At 44.9% G+C, this 23,402-nt stretch overlaps 1 protein-coding gene across 6 annotated transcripts in view; it reads right to left on the reverse strand.

Annotated features, from left to right (window-relative positions):
- GPM6B (glycoprotein M6B) overlaps positions 1–23,402 on the reverse strand; it is a 158,513-nt gene that overhangs the window by 13,289 nt on the left and 121,822 nt on the right. The window lies entirely within an intron of this gene.

Here is a 23,402-nt window from a genome sequence, read left to right on the forward strand (position 1 = left end):
TGGCCAAGATGATGGCCACTGGGCACATGTGGCTGTTTAAATTACTCAAAATAAAAACTTCAGCTCTTCCTTTGTAGAAAGTCACATTTCACATGCTCAAGAGCCACATGGGCTTTTGGCTACCATCTTGGACAGAACAGATACAGGAGATTCTCTCACTGGAGAACACTGCTATTGTGGAAGATCAATTTTGACCTGCCACATACTCTCTTGTGACATGAGCTAGGTTCTGAGTTTTACTTTGGATTTCATTCATTCAGTCCTTTTTGAAGATCTAGAGGGTGATAAGCACTGTTGTTGGCACTGGGAATACAAACATAAAATAAGACACATTCCTTGCCTTCAAGGAGATCAGTTAGATGAGTAACAATTTCTATGGCACACCGTGATGACTACCAAGACAGAGGCTGCTGGAGGGCCAGTGGATGGTCAGGTGGAGGAGAGAGAGACAGAAGGACAGGAGGAAATATAATTCAAATTGGAGAGGGATCTTGAAAGGCTTTCTACAGTAAAACCTAGGATGCCAAATACATGAACAGCTGACATGGGGACACTGATACAATTTGAAGAAATCTGCATATTACTGGTGTACATTATCTTACTAAGCCTACATCCTTTCTCATCATTTGGGGTTGCGGTTAGGTGTTAGAGTGCAGTGCACTCACCCTTTAACAAGAGAACTCAACCTTCCAAATCCATGGTTGCAACTTCAAAACAATCTTTCCTCCACATGGGCTAGAGCTGTCTGCTTCTTTCAAAGGAAATGCCACAGCTGTTCCATGGCTCAAAAAAGACAAGGGGGGATCAGAAGAATCATGCTGTTCAGTCCCCAATTCACCATTAGATCAAGGCTAACATTTTCCTCCAATCTGTCTCTCTCATGGACTATATACCCTCATGTCTAGTTCTAGAACAGCAGGGGAAACCAGAGACTCAAGACTTTCAGGATCACTTCAATGAAGCATACTCTCTCAGCAAAAGCCAATGCTCTTAGGTTTTTGGTGGGTTTTATTTATGAACATAGAACTCTGGCTCCTGTAGAAGTCTCCATATTGGTCAGGGCTGTTGCATGTGCACACCTAAAACTCTTATGGACCCTGCTGGCCACCAGGAGCCAAAGCCTGTGAAATACATCCTGGGAAAAAATTATAGGAAATAAGAGAACTGGATACAGAGCTTATTCTAACATGGTTGGCCAGTTACCCACAAGGCTAAAAACGCATTTCTGGTGGATATCCAACCAGCTGTGGATGGATTGCTCCCCACTGTATATTTTCTGTCAGTCTAGAAGCCATCTCTCCCTACACTGTGTAACATATCTTTGAACACTGGGTAATTTGGTCATATGCCACACACTTATCCCAGAGGAACCAAGAGTGCTGCAAAAAGCTGGCAAGAAAAAGCTAAATATGTTTCTAAAATATGATATCAATACTGTTAGTGTCCTCACATTAAGAGCATTTCTGACCTATGGGTATGAGTGTGGCAGAGGTAGGGGGTGGAGGCCATGGTGACACTGCGTTCAGGCTAGCCTCACAGGAGTACACTGGCACAGCCCCACTGGGTCCTGGGTTTACTATAATGCTCCACTACTGCCATCTTGACATTCTTACTACTTTCTGCACAAGGGTGTCTGAATTTTCAGTTTTGCACTTGGCCTACAAATTATGGAGCCAGTCCTGGGTATACTTACTCCTGGGTGAGAGGAGACGGGAGGGGTTCTTCCTACTTTATATGCCCACTGTGGCACAGTTTTATTTCAGTGTCAGATATAAGTACAGCCTAGAAAGGCAGATGTCACCTTGCCTACCTACCACGTTGTCCTGAGCACAGCAACCGTCCCATGAAGTCAAATGTCTGGCATGTGGGAGAATTACTAGCTTCCCCTTTGCTCTGAGAGGGAGTAGGAATCACCCACTGTACTACTCCCAACAGAGCCAACACTCCAGGTTCTGCTAAACCAGGGATCTGCAAACTAGAGCCTGTGGTTTTGTCAATAAAGTTTTATTGGAACACAGCTTACACCCCTTCATTGACAAATTGCTGGCAGCTATTTCTGCTCTACCAAGGCAGAGCTGGGTAGCTGTAACAGAGAGTGCATGGCTTACAAAGCCTGCAACAGTTACTATTTCCAGGAAAAGTTTGCAGACCCCTATCTGGAGGCACTGACATGCAGACTGTGGTCTGAGGACAAGGAGCACCAACATCACCTGTGAATATGGGAAAGATGCAGAGTCTCGGGTCCCACCCCGGAACAGCTGAATCAGAAAATCAGTGGTGCGGTGGGGTAGCCCAGCATCTGGGCTTTCAGATAACTCCCACAGAGGCGCAAATCTGAGAACCACAGTCTTAACGAGTCACACCAGCTCTTCACTGTGGCTGCCCCACCAGCTTTCTTTTATTACCAGCCAAACTCTGTGACAATAAACACCGAACACCATGAAACGATTCCTGGCTTCTGGCCAAGATGGAGTATCAGAGAGCTAGTTTATCCTCCAGCCTGAAACCACAACCAAACTGAACAAAACCTATGCAACGATGGTCTTCAAGGTACTAAGACAGCAGGCTGTGAAGGACCACCCATGGCGAATGAGTCAATGATTAAAATAAGTTCTCAATAGAACCAAAGAAGCCACATGAAATGCCCTGTGACACGTTTCAAAGATGCAGTTGGTATGGGGTCACCTGAAGGTGCAGCTCAGCTCTCACTGGAACAAGAGAAGCTTTTCCCCATAACCTTGCTGTTATCATCATCTCAGGTACTGGGGTTTCTTAAAGGCCTAATTGAATGGAAGCTGTCAATTAAGCAGGGTAGTAGCAGATATGGGTGAGGACAAGAGCACTGGGAGGGAGGGCACAGCTGTCCATTTATTCCATCTCATTCCATTAGCACATTCAATGCTCACCCAAGTGTCTGAGGTCCCACAGACTGGGCTGGACACTGGGGACTCGACAGCGAGCTAAGACAGGCGAGCTACATGCTAATGCAGTTTATAGCCTGGGGGAAAACAGACATCCAAATAGCGTGGGGATCAGAAGTGCTAGGAAGCAGTAGGGACTTACTCAGGCTTTTGGAGGGTAACCAGGGACAGCCTCCACAGCTTAGACATGAAGCTTAGACATGAAGGATGGGATGGTTAGGGAGGGTGTTCCAGCAAACAGGAACTGCGTGAACAAAAGCTCTGTGGGGGAAAAGGACAGGGTGCGTTCCTGGGCATGGAAGATGATGCCAGAACAGAGAGAGTACGAGAGGAGGGTGGGGCAAGGAAGGCAGGAGGGGTCTAGGGGAGCTGGATGCACTGGAGGCTTTCCAGGCCACCCAAAGATATCTGGACTTTAGCCTCAGAATCACAGGACACCACCAAGCCTTTCTGACCCTGGGGAACAGACCGGGGCTGCAGAAGATTCCTCTGACGGATGTGATAGGAACAAAGTGGCCCTGGAGGTGAATAGGAGCTTGCTGCAATGGTGCAGGCAAGAGAGGACAGGTGCTTGGACCAGGGCAAAGGCAGCAGAAGTGGAAGAAAGGGATGCGTCGGAGAGAGGTTTGAAATGGCAAGTGGGCACAACTTGGTATGAACTCAAAGGAGGGGTTGGGGATGGGTGCTGAGTACCAAGAGTAACTCCTCCATTTCTGCACATGGAACCCCAAGGTGCTGTGCTGTTCCTTGAGCTGGGGTTGACACAGGAGGGCTAGGCTTTGAGGACAAAGATTTTGAGTTTAACCCTCCTACACTGTTGGTGGGAAAGTAAATTGGTGCAGCCACTATGGAGAATAGTGTGGAAGTTCCTCAAAAAACCAAAAGTAGAGTTACCATATGATCCAACAATCCCACTCCTGGACATATACCCAGACAAAACTCTAATCTAAAAAGATAACATGCTTCTCTATGTTCATAGCAGCTATGTTTACAACAGCCAAGACATGGAAACAACCTCAATGTCCATCGACAGAGGAATGGAGAAAGAAGATATGGTAAATACATACAACGGAATACTACTCAACCATGAAAAAGGATGAAATAATGCCATTTGAAGCAACATGGATGCATACTAAGTGAAGTGAGTTTGAAAGAGAAAGACAAATACAATATTACTTATATGTGGAACCTAAAATATGGCACAAAATGAACCTGTCTATGAAACAGAAACAGACTCATGAACACAGAGGTCAGACTTGTGGTTGCCAAGGGGAAGAGGCATGGGGAAAGGAAGGACTGGAAGTGAGGGACTCAGTTCAGTTCAGTTGCTCAGTTGTGTCCGACTCTTTGTGACCCCATGAATCGCAGCACGCCAGGCCTCCCTGTCCATCACCAACTCCTGGAGTTCACTCAGACTCATGTGCATCAAGTTGGTGATGCCATCCAGCCTTCTCACCCTGTCGTCCCCTTCTCCTCCAGCCCCCAATCCCTCCCAGCATCAGGGTCTTTTCCAGTGAGTCAACCCTTCACATGAGGTGGCCAAAGTATTGGAGTTTCAGCTTCAGCATCAGTCCTTCCAATGAACACCCAAGACTGATCTCCTTTAGGATGGACTGGTTGGACCTCCTTGCAGTTCAAGGGACTCTTAAGAGTCTTCTCCAACACCACAGTTCAAGAGCATCAATTCTTCAGTGCTCACCTTTCTTCACAGTCCAACTCTCACATCCATACATGACTACTGGAAAAACCATAGCCTTGACTAGACGGACCTTTGTTGGCAAAGTAATGTCTCTGCTTTTGAATATGCTATCTAGGTTGGTCATAACTTTCCTTCCAAGGAGTAAGCGTCTTTTAATTTCATGGCTGCAATCACCATCTGCAGTGATTTTGGAGCCCAAAAAAGTCTCACACTGTTTCCCCATCTATTTGCCATGAAGTTATGGGACCAGATGCCATGATCTTAGTTTTCTGAATGTTGAGCTTTAAGCCAACTTTTTCACTGTCCTCTTTCACTTTCATCAAGAGGCTTTTTAGTTCCTCTTCACTTTCTGCCATAAGGGTGGTGTCATCTGCATATCTGAGGTTATTGATATTTCTCCCAGCAATCTTGATTCTAGCTTGTGCTTCCTCCAGCCCAGCGTTTCTCATGATGTACTCTACATATAAGTTAAATAAGCAGGGTGACAATATACAGCCTTGACATACACATTTTCCTATTTGGAACCAGTCTGTTGTTCCATGTCCAGTTCTAACTGTTGCTTCCTGACCTGCATATAGGTTTCTCAAGAGGCAGGTCAGGTGGTCTGGTATTCCCATGTCTTTCAGAATTTTCCACAGTTTATTGTGATCCACACAGTCAAAGGCTTTGGCATAGTCAATAAAGCAGAAATAGATGCTTTTCCTGGAACTCTCTTGCTTTTTCGATGATCCAGCAGATGTTGGCAATTTGATCTCTGGTTCCTCTGCCTGTTCTAAAACCAGCTTGAACATCTGGAAGTTCACGGTTTATGTATTGCTGAAGCCTGGCTTGGAGAATTTTGAGCATTGCTTTACTAGCGTGTGAGATGAGTGCAATTGTGCAGTAGTTTGAGCATTCTTTGGCATTGCCTTTCTTTGGGATTGGAATGAAAACTGACCTTTTCCAGTCCTGTGGCCACTGCTGAGTTTTCCAAATTTGCTGGCATATTGAGTGCAGCACTTTCACAGCATCATCTTTGAGGATTTGAAGTAGCTCAACTGGAATTCCATCACCTCCACTAGCTTTGTTCATAGTGCTAAAGCTATGAACAAAGCCAAAGTACTAAGCCATAGTTCATGCTTCCTAAGGCCCACTTGACTTCACATTCCAGGATGTCTGGCTCTAGATGAGTGATCACACCATCGTGATTATCTGGGTTGTGAAGATCTTTTTTGTACAGTTCTATGTATTCTTGCCACCTCTTCTTTAATATCCTCTGCTTCTGTTAGGTCTATACCATTTCTGTCCTTTATCGAGCCCATCTTTGCATGAAACGTTCCCTTGGTATCTCTAATTTTCTTGAAGAGATCTCTAGTCTTTCCCATTCTGTTGTTTTCCTCTATTTCTTTGCATTGATCGCTGAGGAAGGCTTTCTTATCTCTCCTTGCTATTCTTTGGAACTCTGCATTCAAATGGGTATATCTCTCCTTTTCTCCTTTGCTTTTCGCTTCTCTTCTTTTCACAGCTATTTGTAAGGCCTCCCCAGACAGCCATTTTGCTTTTTTGCGTTTCTTTTCCATGAGGATGATCTTGATCCCTGTCACCTGTACAATGTCATGAACCTCCATCCATAGTTCATCAGGCACTCTGTCTATCAGATCTAGTCCCTTAAATCTATTTCTCACTTCCACTGTATAATCATAAGGGATTTGATTTAGGTCATACCTGAATGGTACAGTGGTTTTCCCTACTTTCTTCAATTTAAGTCTGAATTTGGCAATAAGGAGTTCATGATCTGAGCCACAGTCAGCTCCTGGTCTTGTTTTTGCTGGCTGTATAGAGCTTCTCCATCTTTGGCTGCAAAGAATATAATCAGTCTGATTTTGGTGTTGACCATCTGGTGATGTCCATGTACCCGAGGTCAGGGGCAGTGGCCGAGAGGAGCTACCCCATGCCCGAGGTCAGGAACGGTGGCGGAGATGAACAACCCCACGTCCAAGGAACGGTGGCTGCACCGGTGCAGGAGGGCCGAGAGGAGCTACTCCATGTTCAAGGTCAGGAGGGGCGGCGGTGAGGAGATACCCCTCGTCCAAGGTAAGGAGCAGCGGCTGCACTTTGCTGGAGCAGCCGTGAAGAGATACCCCACGTCCAAGGTAAGAGAAACCCAAGTAAGACAGTAGGTGTTGCGAGAGGGCATCAGAAGGCAGATATACTGAAATCATAATCACAGAAAACTAGCCAATCTGATCACACGGACCATAGCCTTGTCTAACTCAATGAAACTAAGCCATGCCGTGTGGGGCCACCCAGGACAGACAGGTCATGGTGGAAAGATCTGACAGAATGTGGTCCACTGGAGAAAGGAATGGCAAACCACTTCACTATTCTTGCCTTGAGAACCCCATGAACAGTATGAAAAGGCAAAATGATAGGACACTGAAAGAGGAACTCCCCAGGTCGGTAGGTACCCAATATGCTACAGGAGATCAGTGGAAAAGTACCTCCAGAAAGAATGAAGGGATGGAGCCAAAGCAAAAACAATACGCAGTTGTGGATGTGACTGGTGATAGAAACAAGGTCCGATGCTGTAAAGAGCAATATTGCATAGGAACCTGGAATGTCAGGTCCATGAATCAAGGCAAATTGGAAGTGGTCAAACAGGAGATGGCAAAAGTGAATGTCGACATTCTAGGAATCAGCAAACTAAAATGGACTGGAATGGGTGAATTTAACTCGGATGACCATTATATCTACTACTGCGGGCAGGAATCCCTCAGAAGAAATGGAGTAGCCATCATGGTCAACAAAAGAGTCCGAAATGCAGTACTTGGATGCAATCTCAAAAACGACAGAATGATCTCTGTGTGTTTCCAAGGCAAACCATTCAATATCATGGTAATCCAAGCCTATGCCCCAACCAGTAACGCTGAAGAAGCTGAAGTTGAATGCTTCTATGAAGACCTACAAGACCTTTTAGAACTAACATCCAAAAAAGATGTCCTTTTCATTATAGGGGACTGGAATGCAAAAGTAGGAAGTCAAGAAACACCTGGGGTAACAGGCAAATTTGGCCTTGGAATACAGAATGAAGCTGGGCAAAGGCTAATAGAGTGAGGGACTAGCAGATGTAAACTTTTACGTATAAGATGGGTAAACAACACGGCTCTACTGTATAGCACAGGGAACTATATTCAACATCCTGTGATAAATAATAAAGAAAAAGAATCTTAAAAAAAGAATGTCTATATGTATATAATTGAGTCACATTTGCAGTTAAATGGGTGCAGATTTTCCTGCATGAAATATGGAAATCCATGAAATATGGATTCACTTATATGACTATCCAATCTTCTTAATTATGTGTGCTTGCATGCTAAGTCACTTCAGTCATGTCCGACTCTTTTGCAACCCCAGGGACCGTAGCCCACCAGGCTTCTCTGTCCATGGCATTCTCCAGGCAAGAATACTGGAGTGGGTTGCCATGCCCTTATCCAGGGGATCTTCCCGACCCAGGGATCGAACCAGCATCTCTTATGTCTCCTGCATTAGCCGACGGGTTCTTTACCACTAGCACCACCTGGGAAGTCCCTATACTTAAATTAAAAAAAAATTTTTTTTTTAAGATGTTGAGTTCAGTTTTAGACGTGCTGACTTTGAGGTGTCCTGATGCCATCCGAAGGGAGAGATTCCAGGGGGTGATCAGACACATGGGTCTGTAGCTCAGATGAGCTGATGCTGGATGCTGTCAGCTTCAGGATCGCAGTGAAAACTTTCAGAGGTCAAGGAAAGACATGGGAGCACTGAGCAGTTCCAAGTGCTTTAGACCCTTTCTTTTGCCAGCCATGGTCCTTAGACAAGCAGCAAGAGCTTTAGCAGGGAGTTTGGGGGAAATGCAGAGTCTCAGGCCCCACCCCAGACCAGTCGAGTCAGTGCAATCTGCGTGAGAACAAGTCTCCAGGAGTGAACGTGGAAGTCTGAGAAGCCCACTGCCAGTCACCAGTCCTATCTGTCCAGTCCCAGGTGCGGAGCCCCAAGTCCCTGTGAAGTGCCTGCTTTTGTGTGCAACCATGTTTAGTGTTTTTTCCAAAGCCTACTGGGCTTGGCCCTACCTCCAGCCACTTGCCAATCAAATGGCAAGTTCCAGGGGCCACAACGAAGAAAAACACAGTGTTCCAAGCTGTTCAGCTGCCTTGAAAAGAGTGCCACTAGAGTATTTCTTCTGAGCCAAGCAAGCACTGTTAAGCTCAGATTTTTCACAACAAAGACGCTTTAGTGTCATACCACTGACAGGGTCTGAGAACACAGACCTATCCCCCCACCTCCCCCATTCATACAAGCACCTGGGTTTTGGGCTGTCCCCAGCAGGAGAAGTCAAAGGCCAAGCTGATTTTTTTTTTTAAAGAGTTAGGTGGTGCCGAGTATCAGCAGAGCACCACGCCGTGCAAAGTGGATGCCAGCTAAGCAAGAGCAATGCTTTTCTTGGATATTCTCATAAATCCACATGCTGAGTTTTCCCAAGCTTCAAACCAGCAATGACAACTCTGATGAATATGAACCAGAAAAGGGCAAGGAAAGCATTTTTTTGATGACTGTGAACAACTCATGGAAAAAACAAATCACTGCTAGGCTTTCTAGTGCATTTTACTAGTAATTCTCAGTGCCTCTCACCCGGCCCCCTGAACCTCCATTAGGTTAGTCACATCTTCAACCTTCATTTAGCTGGTCTCTGCGGCTAAAGAGATTTTTCGGTTTTGATTTGCACAAAAACTCCAGTGTGCATTAGTCTAAGATGGTTTAAATATAAACCACACAGTAGGGAGAAAAAAAACAGGCCTCAATGCCTCTCCCTCTCAATGGCCATTTTGTCTCCGGCATCTCTAGAACCTTTTGTGCAGAACAACAGAAGAAAACTGGCTTTGTCCTCGGGCTCGCGGATGCCCGTTGCCATGGCTGGGAGTTCACAACGGCCCAGTCATTTGCCCCAAGTTGTCTGTGATCCTGGCTGCAGCTCTCATGCTGGCTCCCAGGAGGGCTGGCAGCAACAAGGGCTCAGATTCTTCCCCAGGGAATGAATGTCTCACACACACACCCTCAACTCACGACCTTTCTTGCCACTTTACTAACTCCTAACAATCCATCAAATTAAAAAGAAAAGAAGTAATCAAGGTTTGCAACTTTGAAACAACCAGCAGGAAAATGGAAGCAGAGAGAATCCTTAGTTAAGAGACGTAAGATTGGATGGTGGGGGACCAAGGTCTCCCTGACTTAGTTCTCCACCAGGAGTGACTGTGCCCCGCTCGGGGACATGGGGTGACATCCGGAGATACCTGGGGTTGTCAGGACTGGTGGAAGGGATACTCCTGGCTCTAGTGGGTGGAAGCCAGGCATGCTGCTCAATATCTTACAGGGCACAGGAGAGCCCCCCACAACAATTACACAACCCCAATGTCTGCAGCACCAAGGGGGAAGAGTCCTGAGACAGTGCATGCACACACGTGCTCCATGTTCGCATCCCTGGTTTTCACCTGGGGCCGACTCTGCCCCCAGGCGAGGCGTGCAGACACTGCGTCATCACAGCTGGGCAGGTGCCACTGGCAGGTAGTGGGTAGAAGCCAGTGATGCTCAGGACTCCACAGTGTATAGGACGGTCCCCACCCCAAACACAATAAAGGATGGGGCGCCACCAAGGGTCAAGGACGAGAAACCCCACTCTCAGGCTACCATGTACCATCCTGGTCTGAGATACCAGCATGACTGCCAAACTCCACAATTAAAAAAAAGAAAAAGAGCTTAAAATAACCTTACTTTGTCTAAAATATTACAGACAGTTTACAAATTTTGCTGCCCTGGAGCGCATGGAAAGCCCTGACGTCCAGACTTTACCCCAGACCAAATTAAATCACAATTTCTAGAGGTGGGATTCAGGAATTAGAGGTTTTGCTTTTTTGCTTTAAAAAAAAAAAAAAAAAAGCTCCACAAGTGATCTGAAGTTGGAGAACACATGTTCTAGAGCAGACATCAGCCAACTGTGGCCCATGGGCCCAACTGGGCTCTCCACAGGGCCTGTGAATTCAGCATGCTTTTTTACATTTTGAAATGATTGTGAAAAAAAACCAAACTCAAAGAATAATCCTGCTTCGTGACACAAGTATATGGAATTCAAAGTTCTGTGTCCAGAAATAAAGTTTTACTGGAACACAGCCGAGCTCAATCCTTTCTGTACTGTATGGGGGTATTTTCAAGCTGCAAAGGCAGAGCTGAGTAGTTGCCAGGTATTTACCATCTGGCCTTTTACAGGAAAAGTTTGCAGCTTGCTCTTCAAGAGCACTGGTTCTCCACCTTTCATGTGCACATCAATTCCCGGGGAAACTCCTTACAGTGCAGGGTCTCTTTAGGCAGGTCTGGGCCATCGCTCCTCACTGAACCTCCTCACTGAACCACAAGGGTAGAAAAGAGGGGCTCTCCAAGGGGGGTCGGCGCAGCCTTGAGAGACCCCAAGACTCCGAAAGTGCAGGAGGCCCAAACTGTCTTCATGATAGCACTAGATAATACTGACTTTTTCCCACTGTTGACGTTTCCACAGAACACTGCCGATGGCTATAGCACAAATCAGGCAGTGGCACCAAAGTGAATGAATCAGCAGTTCATTCCGTACCACCACACACTCACAGGGAAAAAACAAGAGTTTCACTTTGATGTGGTTGAAAAAAATTATCAACTGTGATAACTCTACACACCCTTTTGAAGATTCTGTGCAATGAAATGAGGACACATCCAGGACTTCTGTAGCATACCAGCTGCTGCTGCTGCTGCTGCTGCTGCTGCTAAGTCACTTCAGTCATGTTCAACTCTGCACAACCCCATAGACGGCAGTCCACCAGGCTCCCCTGTCCCTGGAATTCTCCAGGCAAGAACACTGGAGTGGGTTGCCATTTCCTTCTCCAGTGCATGAAAGTGAAAAGTGAAAGTGAACTCGTTCAGTCGCGTCCGACTCTTAGTGACCCCATGGACCGCAGCCCACCAGGCTCCTCCATCCATGGGATTCTCCAGGCAAGAGTACTGGAGTGGGGTGCCATTGCCTTCTCCGGTAGCATACCAGAGCACTATGCAAAGTTCAAGCGTGACTGAGTTTCAAGCTGAACTAGCATCTTGTTTTCTGGCCGACAGCTATTTTTTTCTTTAAAGAATGACTAACACAGTATAGTTATTATGACAGGAAGAAGACAGATGGCCAACAGGCATATGATAAACAATGCTCAACATCACTCACTAAACATCAGGGAAATGCAAATTAAGACCACAATGAGATATCACCTCATACCTGTCAGAATACTATCCAAAAGAAAACAAATAACAAGTGTTGGCAAAGGTGTGGAGAAAAGGGAACCCCTGTGGGCCATTGTTTTCCATAGTGGCTGCACCAATACATTCCCACCAACAATGTTTTCCTGTTCTCTGGATAAACACTCAGAAGTAAAATAGCTTTGGTTATATTGGTAATTCTGTTCTTAACTTCTGAGGAATCTCCACATTAATTTGAAAAGATATATGCACCTCTGCTCACTGCAACATTACTTATAATAGCCAAGACATGGAAACAACCTATGCCCACTGATGGATAAATGGATAAAGATGATATAAGAACTACCATGCGTGCGTGCGTGCGTGCATGCTAAGTCACATCAGTCATGTCCAACTCTTTGTGACCCAATGGACTGTAGCTCGCCAGGCTCCTCTGTCCAGGGGATTTTCCAGGCAAGGATACTGGAGTGGCTTGCCATTTCCTCTGGTTCAATCCTGAACCCACATCTCTTATGTCTCCTGCCTTGGCAGGCAGGTTTTTTACTACGAGCGCCACCTGGGAAGCTCAAGAACTACCATATGATCCAGCAATCCCATGCCTGAGCATATATCCTAAGAAAACTGTAATCTGAAAAGACACATGCAACCCAATGTTCATTGCAGCACTATTTACCAAGACAGGGAAGCAACTTCAGTGTCCATCAACAGACGAATGGATAAAGAAGATGTCATTGTTCAGTTGCTAAGTCACATCCAACTGTTTGTGACCCCATAGACTGCAGTACACCAGGTTTCTCTGTCCTTCACTATCTTGCAGAGTTTGTGCAAATTCATGTCCACTTAGTGGTACATATATACAATGGAATACTACTCAGCCATTAAAAAGAATGAAATAATGCCATCTGTAGCAACATGGATGGACCTAGAGATTATCATACTGAGTTAAGTCAGAGAAGGACAAACATCATGTATCACATAAGCAGAACCCAATTTTTAAAAATGATACAAACGAACTTATTTACAATACAGAAACAGACTCACAGATTTCAAAAACAAACTTATGATTACCTAAGGGGAAATACGTGGGGGAAGGATAAAATAGGAGCTTGGGGTTAACATATACACACTGCTGCTGCTGCTGCTAAGTCGCTTCAGTCGTGTCCGACTCTGTGCGACCCCATAGACGGCAGCCCACCAGGCTCCCCCGTCCCTGGGATTCTCCAGGCAAGAACACTGGAGTGGGTTGCCATTTCCTTCTCCAATGCATGAAAGTGAAAAGTGAAAGTGAAGTCGCTCAGTCGTGTCCGACTCTTTGCGACCCCATGGACTGCGGCCCACCAGGCTCCTCCGTCCATGGGATTTTCCAGGCAAGAGTACTGGAGTGGGGTGCCACTGCCTTCTCCGATATACACACTACTATATATAAAATGGGAAACTAATAATGACCTATTGCACAGCATAGGGAACTATACTCAATATTCTGTGATAACCTATACGGGAAAAAAATTTGAAAAAGAACGAATATATGTATAACTGAATCACTCTGCTGTATACCAGAAACTAACACATTATAAACCAACTATACTTCAATAATTTTTTAAAAAAGATGATATATATCTTATGTGTACATCTCACATACACACACAATGAAATACTACTCAGCTATAAAAAAGAACAAATTCTTGTCATTTGCAACAACATGGATGGACCTTGAGGGCATTATGCTACATAGGGTAAGTCAGGTGGAGAAAGACAAATAGCATATAATTTCACTCATATGTAGAATCTAAAAAAAACCAAAAACAAAAAACAATTCATAGATACAGAAAACAGGTTAGTAGTTACCAGAGAGGAAGGGGGTCGGGGGTTGGGTGAAATGGGTGAAGGGGGTCAACTGTTAGTCTGGTGATGGACGGTAACTAGATTTTGTGGTGATGACCACTCTGCAGTGTACACAGATGTTGTATACAGATGCTGAATTATAATACTGTACCTGAAACATGATACACACACACACACACACACACACACACAGACTTGATTATCTGGCACAAATTTTCTTAAAAATGATGTAAATGAGCTTGTCAACTTCAAAGAAAATAAGCGACAATATCTGTTGCCAATCAATTTTGGAAAACTTGCACCTGTGAAAGGCCCAGCTTCCCAGTACTTAGAAAACTTCCTAATGAAATCAGTGGTGATGTTAATGAAATGTGACTTTTGGGATATTGTATAATAAAATGTGTCAATACTTGGAAGATTTGTACCAGCCAGAGAACCGGTATTTTCCAAGTGACCAATGAAGGATGTTACAAAATCATTCTCTAATACAGACCGATCAGACTGCAAGGAAGAGCAATAGATTTTAATGGAACAGAGTAGAAAAAGTTCACTAATACAGTTTCAGATTCCACATTATCAATAATCTTTATTCCACATTATCAATCAACCACTTGCTGGATTTTGGTGCATTATCAAGGAAGAGTTCCACAGAAACATGAAAAGGCCATTAAAACATTCCTCCCTTCTCCAACTACCTATCTGTGAGAGACTGAGTTTTCTTCATACACTTCAGCAAAAACTAGATGCTCCAAGATGCCTGTGAGTGAGGGCAGAGGCAGATGTAAAGATAACAGCTGTTGAATATTAAGCCAGATATTACAGAGATCTGATAAAATGTAAAACAGTGCTGCTCTTCTCACTCAGGCTTTGCCTTGTTTGGGAAGAGTTATCTTTCTCAAACATTATTTTTGTTACCAGGTTATTGATTTATTAGTAACATTTTAAATAAATAAGTTCATTATTTTTTAAAGGATAGAATATAATCTATTTCTGAGGTCAAATACTAATAAAGACAATATAAAAATAAATTATATAACTTTTAACTTCTATGATGAAAACATTAAGTAATATCTTAGTTATAATTTCTAATACAAAAATACCTAGAGATATAACCCACATGAGCAAAAGCTTTCAGGGCCTTCAATTATTTTTAAGAGAGTAAAGGTACTTTACACCCCAAAGTCTGTAAACCACTGGTATATACCATTAAGAAGGTATCATGAAGTCAGTGGACATGGGAGCTTCCTGCTAAAGACCTAAGAAAACACCCAAACGATAGCTTGCTTCCTAGTTCTCTTAAGACCTTCTTAGAGTCATTAATGTACAAGTCCAACTGTATAATGCCAAGAACACAAACTATTTTTAATGATATAAAGAGAACTGTTTTTTGGGGGATATCCTTCTCAAACCTGGTCCTAAAATCTGTGAAATCAAAACTTTTCATTTTTGTGGCATATTGTGCAACATCTCACAATTGATGAGCCTCTCACATTTGCAATATGGCTTGGAGTAGGAGATATCACAGAAAAGGAAAGCTATGTTCACTTGGTGAGAGCAAATAAAGTTAAGACAGAGATCTTGTTAGTCCCGTCCTTCACCTTCTGTGGGGACTGGCTTAGGTTTTCCTAAAGACCATGTGTGTGCTCTAAGCCTAGTTAAGTGGGGAGAAAAGAACCAGGGAAATCTAGACAAGTTGGGGATGTGTGTGTGCTTGCTCAGTTGTGTCAGACCCTTTGGAAAGCTAGCTCTAAATCTAAATGACAGAGGTTTTAAGAGCACGGAGATTTCCTGTACGGTGTTCAGGAAATTTGAGGCGCCCCTGCAATACTAAGCTTTAGCATCACTCAACCTTGACCATCTAGGTTTCAGTGTCTATGTGTTGCTGGATTGCACTGAGTTCAGTGAGTGTCTATTGAATTGCTGCTATGTGCAAGGCACCATACTGGGAGCTGCAGGGGTTTGGTTTGCCCTCCTGGTCTTGACAGTTTGGAGTGGGGTGAAGGACACGAACACAGCAGAAATATTCAAGTAGAATGAAGAGCGAGGTGACTCAGGGACATGGGGAAGGAGGTAGAGGCATCCCCTTGGCTTAGTGTGGGGAGCTTAGGAAGGGGCGTGTGGGTGGCAGTGGTGTAGACAGGCGTTTAAGAACAGAAGGATCCTGTGGTTAGGACAGATTGACAGGCATGAGTGAAGAAGAACAGCACTGATGTGGTTAGGCGCCAGTAGGGAAAGTTGAGGGCATGTGTGGTGGAGTTTGTCAAGGGCATTGGGACAGTGTCAGGAGACAAGCTGGAGAGGCAGGCAAGGCCCTCCTGTGGGGAGGTCTCTGAGCCAGCCTGCAGCCCTGGGTGCTTCATTTTGTAGGCAGTAAGGAGAGAGGGAAGGTTTGTGAACAGGCGAGTGACATGATCCGAGGTGTGCTTTTAAGAGATTAATCTGGTGCTAGCGTGTAGGCTGAACTGCAGTGGGTGCAAACTAAACTCTTCCACTGTGGGTGGCAGCAGAATTCGTCTTTTTGAGTTTTATTCAAAGGGCGCAGGGTGTATTCAATGAAGGCAGGAAGGGTAAAAATCAGACAAAGCTTGGAGCTGTGAAGCAAAGTCACACGGCATTTTACAGGCATGGCTCGGTGAGAAAACACGAGAGAATATATGTGAACGAATTTTCTTAGGGGCCACTCCAGAAAATATCAACTCACCCAGAGACAGAGGGCGAATCAGTAGTTGTGTGGAAAGAAAGGGCTTACAAAGGGACCTGGGGGATTGGCAGACATGTCACCATCTTGCTCGTTTCTTGGGCACGTATGTATGTCAAAGCTGATCCAACAGGTCACTTTACATGTATGCACGTTGTACATATCAACTGTAACTCAAAAAAAGTTTTTAAAAATGACCTTTTTCTTTTCCTTTTCCTTTCAAGATATGCTTCTTAAGTTCAATTTTTGCAAAAGATGCTAGTAATGGTAAAAGGTTATAAATCCCTTTTGGAAACTAAGGATTGGCAGCAAAAGTCAGGAGCCTTAACAGCCACAGCGACCTGGGTGGGGTGGGCTGGTGGGGGGTGGAGGGAGATACCCTACAGCTACAGAACCTATGGGCTAGTTGGTGACAGGAAAGTGTAGGGGCTACTGTCATTAAGGAGAGAAGCCAGTGCTTTAAGGGGACATGTGATGCATTTCCATTTTGAAACATTTATATGGCTTGCAGCAGGTAGCCTTCTAAGATCCCCCAATGGTCCTCACCTCCTGATATTCATACCCTCCCCCAGAGTATGGGCTAAACCTACTGACTAGCTTCCCTGATTAGGTTTCAAAAAACTGACTTCCATATTCCTAGCACTCTCTCTATTGCTGGCACACTCTATCACCCATTCTCTCTGATGAAGTCAGCTGCCACATCATGAGGGAGATATGGGAAAGCCCATATGGCAAAGAATCAAGGGAGGTCTTAGGCCAAGAGCTAGTGAGTAGCCGAGGCCCTCAGTTCCACAGCCTTTGAGGAACTGAGTCCCGACAACAACCACAGAAAGTGATCTAGGCAGTGGATTCTTCTATGGTTGAGCCTTCAGATGAGACTGCAGCCCTGGCCAATGCTTTCAGTCACAGCCTTGTTAGAGACCCAGAGACAGCTAAGCAGAGTCCAGACTCCTGACCTACAGAAATTGAGATGATATATGTTGTTGTTTCTGACTATCGAGTGTAAGATTACTCTGTCATCCAACAGTAGATAACTAATACACAGCTTCAGCTCTGGTATATGCCTGCAGCTCTACAATAGAATCTTTAAAGCATTTTTTTAAAAAATGCAATGACACAAAGATGCAATGACAATCTTAAAACATCAAGAGAAGTTTGCTTCAAATTCACTCTCTGCTAGGAATGTGGTGATTTGGCTTTGGGCATCTTGATAGAAAACATGTATACAAGTTGCCTTTCAATTTCAAGTTTATGTTGCCCTTCAGAAAGGTATTTTGACCTGAAACAATACTTTACCAAAGATGTTATCATGAGGAACTATTTTCTCCATTAAGATTTTGATCCTCCACATATATAGTAGTGATGGTCAGACTTCAGTGTGGCTCTGAATTGCCTGGGGAGCTTATTAAAACAAATCAAATTCCTGGGACCCACCCCGAAGGGGGAATCTGGCAATCTGAAAGTTTAACCAGCATCCTTGGTGGTTCTTTTACTTAACACAGAAAATAAAACTCGCTAAAGTACAACAAATGGAGTAATAGATGAAAACAGCCCATGGTGTCTATTTAACAGGACTTGGTTTATTGTGGGAACACTCAGAAAAGGGCTTGTAAGAGGCCAAAGGGGCTGAGCTTCCAGAAAGAGTCAAGGGACCCTCTGAAGAAAGACTGAGCTTTAGCCTAAAGCCTGTGAACAACCGGTACCCCAGGGAGCAAGGATTCTGGAGCCTGGAGAGAAGAAGGTAAGGGATCTTGGGTGGAGATTTTAGGAAACTGAGTGACTAGCAAAATATTTAGGTCTTGCCTACCATAAGTGACTGGATTTATAACAAGTGCTAAGAATACAATCACTCTAAGTCAGGGGTTGGCTTTTTTTTTTTTTTAATGGAAAGGGCCAGATAATAACTCTCTTTGGCTTTGCAGAGCATATATGGCTGAAACCACTCAATTTTGCTGTTTTTGTAGGAAAGCAGCCACAGACAATCTGTAAATGAATGACCATAGCTGGTTCTAATAAAACTTTATTCACAAAAACTCAGTTGCGATTTTTGTGTGGTGAAACACAGTTGTGATCATCAGCCTGGTTTAAGCCAAGTCCTCATAGATCTCCAGAATCTCCATCTATCACCACTGGGAAAGAGCACATGACCATGAACAGGTTTGTCTTAAGACCACAGAAAAGACTTGTTTTGCTCCTACTGGCCTGACATTTCACCACTAGAGTTACTCCTTGGGGTGAAAGCACTGACTCTGGAAGTTACTAGAGAAAACGCAAGCTGCTCTTCAGAGAAAATCTCATCCTACCTAGATGACTCAGACCTCCAGAGCTTTCTGCTTCCCGGTGCACAAGCCGTTTCACAAAAGCTTTTGACAGATCTAGAAACACATGGGTATGGGTGTATGTGTGGCCTATTTGTGAGTGAACAGGGACCCGCGAAAGGACACAGCTTGGGGAGGTGGGAAGACTAACCTCTAAAAGCAGACTTGAGCTGCTTCCCAATGTCTCCAGTTAGCTCTCTGGGGCAGGGGGGCAGGCAAAAGAGTTCAAGACAAAATTAATTTTAATTAACTCAAACTGAAAACATACAACATGGGGGGGTGGTATTATAAAGGTAATGAAGATCAGATGTCACTGTTTCTAAGAGACTATAAATTGCTGCTTTGAATAATCAAGTCAGTTTCTCTAAAACCAGATGCTGTACCTGAGAGAAAGCCCCAGATAGACACTCAGTTCTGACCGATCTGCTTTTCATCTCTTCTTTCTTTGTCTGCTCTGAGCTGAGAAATAGACACAAGACTGAAAGGCAAAGGGAGTTCTGTATGTCACAGACACAGTGGCAGCCACTGCTACATAATTGAGGGCTAAGCATATACCAATAGTATAGCTGATAAAAAGTTGAACATTTGTAAATGAAAAACTCTATGTATATGACTGACATAATAGCCTTTGGTAAATAAGTTATAAAATAGTTACCTGCCCTATACTGGCACATTTTGGGGTGAAAACTGCAGGTAATTTGAAAATGGTATAAATAATCCACAGCAGAAAACAAAACGCAAAGAACTCTTTAAAAACTCAGAAACATTATGGCATGAACCCGGGCTAGAACATGCTTGTACTGTGTCCATTGTTCACCTCCATGTAACCTGAAACACCTTCAATCAGTGGCAGCCATCAGACACACACACTGGGTGCTTCCCCTGGCCATAGCTGTGTAAACCGAGAATGCTTCTCCAGCCAGACTCCGGGGATCAGTTGCCCTGCCCGAAAACTCACACGACACCATCAGACCCCGGGCTATAGTCCACACATGACCAGCAACAGAGACCAAAGATGCACACAGAGAGATTACAGGTTCCCCACCTTGAAATACAGTTCAAGTGTTTTCAGAAAAGGCCTCAAACATAGTTGCCTTACAACTATAGGTTAGGACAGTGTGACAAGACAGTGTAACACCAAATCCAATAGCATTTCCCAGGACTCTCATATCTCAGGTGTCACTCTATAGAGTGGATCCATGGCAGAGAAGTCCCAGGCTAGGGGGCCAGAGGGAGAAAGGCTAGGGATCTCAAGGGGCCTGCCTTCTCAGGTCCCACCTGGGCAGATAGGAGGAGCCTAGCAGTGTGACCTGATGCACAGTACTGAGCAAGCAGGAATGTTAGCATTTGGCCGAGTGTTGAGCAGGAAGCCCCTGTGTTGGGATTTCCATGGCTGCCCGGGAATCTTGGCCATGGAAATCCCAACACGGGGGCTTCCTGCTCAACACTCAGCCAAATACCAACATTTCTCATGCTCTCCCCACACCTTTAGTTCTAGTCCATATGTGAGAGGGTGATCTCTTTGGACTTCTGGAATTATCTAAAACATCTGAGTCCAAGCATCAGAGCCATTAGGATTTGTGAGCTGGCCAGAAGGGGCTTCCCTGCTGGCTCAGTGGTAAAGAACCGGCCTGCCAATGCAGGAGACGTGGGTTCGATCCCTGGGTCTGGAAGATCCCCTGAAGGAGGGCATGGCAACCCACTCCAGTATTCTTGCCTGGGAAATTCCATGGACAGAGGAGCCTGGAGGGCTATAGTTCATAGGGTCGCAAAAGACTTGGACATGACTTAGTGACTCATCCACAACAACAGGAGGGGAACTGGCAACTGCTGAAGGGAGTGGTTTTTGTACTCCTTACCTGGTAGACTGAATGCAGAACTACACAGATCTACCACTGTCTGAATAGTCATTCTTGGTCTTTTAGCTTACAGCTGTATTAGGTGACAGCATCTTACATGTCACTGTATTATATTCAAGAAGATGATGAGGGGCATTTGAGAACTTCTCCCAACTCCCATCAACTGCTTTCTCCTCGCTTTCTCCAGAAGGAGACAAGCTGGACCCATTTTCACTGCCCCATCCCCCATTCTCATTCACCATGATTTTAAACAAAGAAATAAGAGGAGGCACATTTCAGACAAGTGGCTAAGAGAATCCAAGGTCACCAGCCTTTCAAACTAACCAGGACTCAGTGCATTAATGACTGGCAATTCTTACACCTGCCTCCCCATAAAGAGGGACAGAAAGGACAATGGAAAACACAGCGATTTCTCAAACTTTTGAGGGTAAACCCCCCTCTTCAATTCCTTCTTCTGTCTTCTCCCTTCTTGCTTTTGGACCTTGCTCTCAATTAGTGCTTCTCGAACTGCATTATGCCCAGGAATCATCTGGAAAGTTCTGAAAATGCAGACTCGGATTCAGCAGGCCTCGGGGGGGCCTGAGACTCTGCATTTGTAACAAGCTTCCAGGGGATGCTGATCCTGCTGGCCCATGGACCACACGTGGAAGAGAGGATCTGAATTCTCTCTGATGACACTGACTGAAGCCCTTGTGACAACCTGCAGTAGCCTGAACCACACCCTACATGCTAAGCACAACATTCCATTGAACACAACTGAAGCCCAAAGGGCTCCTTATTTCCCAAGTGCCACTGCCTCAGGCCTAGGTCCCCAAGGCAGTGTCACCTGAGGTGGCCCTTGTGGCCACCCACCCCTTGATTTCCTGGAGGCCCAAAGAAGATGTGGATGCCACCTGGTCAAAGAAGTTAATTCAAAAAGAAGAAAGCAGTACAGATGGTGAAGGATTCACTATCTAAGTGCTAAAAATGTAACTCCACAGAGAAGTTTCACCCAAAAAGGAAGATGGGAAACGACTGAGGCAAAGGAAACTGGGAGCACCTTGACGTCCCTCACGGGGAGTAAGCAGTTTGGGGGAGGAGGTCTCTGCCACAGTGCCTGAATTTTCCTTTGGTAAAGATCTCCCCGTCGGCGTGGACCAAAACCTCTTCCCACTGTCTGTCCTCCACTGGAAAGAAACGGAGAACTCTGCAAAGGGGGAAAATAAAAGACACAAGAGCCATATGGAATCGTCTATTTTTTCCCTCACACCATCTGGTTTGGGATCTAAGCACAGAATGGCAACTGCGCTGACTGAGGAGACAGCAAAATCTCTGGGCCACTGGGAAGGCGACACCATGGCTAGGTTCAGTCCCTCCCTCTGGGGATTTACTTTCTCCCCCTCTGACAAGAATCTGCTTGATCCTGGAATTCTCAGCTGAAACATCACCAGCAATGTGATTAACTATTAGAGTTTTACAGTTTCTCATCATACCACTCCAGAATTCTCGAACCTCTGAAAACTAAGGTTGGTTTCTTTTTGGGGGTGGGGTGGGAGTGGAGTTCATCTGGCAGTGAAACCCATTCTGCTCTGAATTCCCTTGATATCCAGAACTGACCTTGAATGGCCCAGATGCTGTTCGCAGATGTCATTGACCTAAGTCCAGCGCTCCAGAAAGATCCATGTGTTGGACTTGAGGGGTGCACCCGGACCTTGCTGGGGACACGGCAAGTGCATACGGTATGTGCACCACATCACCTTTCAAAAGCCCCAACTCTTCTGAATTCTTAACTCAATTAAGAATTTAGCCCCAGCCGTTACAGATAACGTGGAGACCTTCTTGTCATGTTAACAAGTACTGCCCGTTCTCTTTCCCTCTCTGTCATTCAACTGTACATATTTTCCTTTTCAGGGCGGGGAGCAGGGGAGGCTTTTGAGCTAAGTTTACATAGAAAATTCACCTTTTTAAGTGTACGGTCCAATGTGGTTTTGAGTCAATTTACAGCATGGTGTAACCATCACCACAATCTAATTTGAAAACAGCTCCATCACTCCATAAAGGATCCTTGTACCCTCAGCAGTCACTCCCCAACGCTGCCTCCCCCAGCCTCCGGCACTCACTCAGCTATTTTCTGTCTCTCTGGATTTGCCATTTCTGGACATTTCATGTCAGTGGAACCCTGCAGTATTTGTTCTCATGTGTCATCTTTGACTCAGCATCCTGTTTCTGAGACCCATCTGTGTTGCAGTATGCGTCCTGCATTCCCTCTCACGGCCACACAGTATTCCACTGTATGGATACATAACGCCTAATGGCAATTTTTTAAAATCAAGCTTCTAGAACCTTCCATCCTTCAAAGGCTCCAAGAGAACAAATGTCTGGTGGCATTTCTTGCTCACCTCTTCGAGCCGGCACTACACAGGCACACAGAGCTGGCGCCTTAGTGGCCAGAGATGGAGTGAAGGAATATGTCACTCAAAGCATAGAACTAAATCCAAAGACAGATTTCATGTTAATTAACCTGAAGCCACAATTCAGGTTTTAAAGGAAAAAAGTTTTAATTATTAAGTGAATGACAGGTGCTATGACTTTGTAACTCAGTGTAGGTCTTACATTGTACCTCCAGATCGCTGTTTCTGGACTTTTCGGTTCTATGCTGTCATTTCTGATTTATTCTTGAAGAAGTAAGAAGACATTTCGGATGAACAATGCTATGGGTTCACACAGAATTCCAGCAATAACTTGAAGCCTGGTGTGTTTCTCTGACCCACCACCATCCCTTTGTATTCCCATTTTAAGTAACTT

Source organism: Bubalus bubalis, chromosome X (assembly GCF_019923935.1).
Source record: "Bubalus bubalis isolate 160015118507 breed Murrah chromosome X, NDDB_SH_1, whole genome shotgun sequence".
NCBI lineage: Eukaryota > Metazoa > Chordata > Mammalia > Artiodactyla > Bovidae > Bubalus > Bubalus bubalis.